We start from the raw sequence: 1,204 nt of genomic DNA on the forward strand, positions 1-1,204 counted from the left end.
CACACACACACACACACACACACACACACACACACACACACACACACACACACACACACACACACACACACACACACACACACACAAAACAAAACTGCATTGTTTCTGTCTTTCCATTCTAACCTCGTGCTGCGAGTGTTACATGGCTTTACTGCAGCATGTAGTTGGAAACATTGCCTCAAACACTTTCAGTGCGATGGAGTAAAAGCAGCACTCTGGGAGCCAGGCTCAGTTATCCAACATATTGATCACTGACATCAGTGACAACCCCACCCCCGCCCTAAAAAAAACAAAAAAAAACAAAAAACAAAACAAAACACAAAAAGAACAGCAGAAAGGTTGCACATTTTGACCCACTTTACAGAAAATACTATTTCCCATGGGCACTTCTGTCAAGCTTAACCACATGAGGATTTAAAAGACACTTCAGACACAGAAGTCCTATGAGGAATCAGTAGACTGCACATTTTTTATACTCGGAGATAAATTTAAGTCGGGCTTTGGTTAGCCAGACAAACGAAACATACATTAGGTTTAATTTACTGCCCGTTTACCCGATATAAAACCACAGCAGCAGGCCTACATGTGAGAGGACGTCAGCACTCTGATCGTCTTTAAATATTTCAAAAAAGGAAAAAAAGCACAGCCTCTGTTCAGCTTTGTGCACAGACGCACAACATGCCAGGTCAAATAACCAACACTGAGAGGCAGACAGATGCTTACTGTCAAAAGCACAGCAGCACAGACAACAACACAACACTGAAATTGTAAAGACTGCAGGAGCAAAACAGAGTGTGTAGTGATATCCAGCAACAACTTCCTGAAGGGAAAAGTTGTTGTTGTGTTTGTTTGTTGTTTATTTTGACAGCTGGTTCTGCATCAGCGCCCACCTACGCTCACCTTCATCTGCAACGTAAAGGCACCGCTAAATACAACAGGTTTCTGGTGACAGCAGATTAGACGTATTCACAGAACAATTAGTGAAAATGTAAAAAAAAAACAAAACAAAAAAAAAACAGTTCTTGTTTTATAAAAAGAAAAGAAAAAAAGAAACTAGAAATTATTGACACTAAGAGGGTCAAATAACCCCAAAGAATGACAATGGCTGTTTAACTTCAGATGTTTTCATCAAGTTCATATGAGGTGTGTGTGAGAGTGAGAGAGAGTGTGTGTGTGTGTGTGTGTGTGTGTGTGTGTGTGTGTG

This window comes from Pundamilia nyererei, unplaced genomic scaffold, assembly GCF_000239375.1.
Source record: "Pundamilia nyererei isolate P.nyererei 1_Seehausen unplaced genomic scaffold, PunNye1.0 scaffold00314, whole genome shotgun sequence".
Classification (NCBI taxonomy): Eukaryota; Metazoa; Chordata; class Actinopteri; order Cichliformes; family Cichlidae; genus Pundamilia; species Pundamilia nyererei.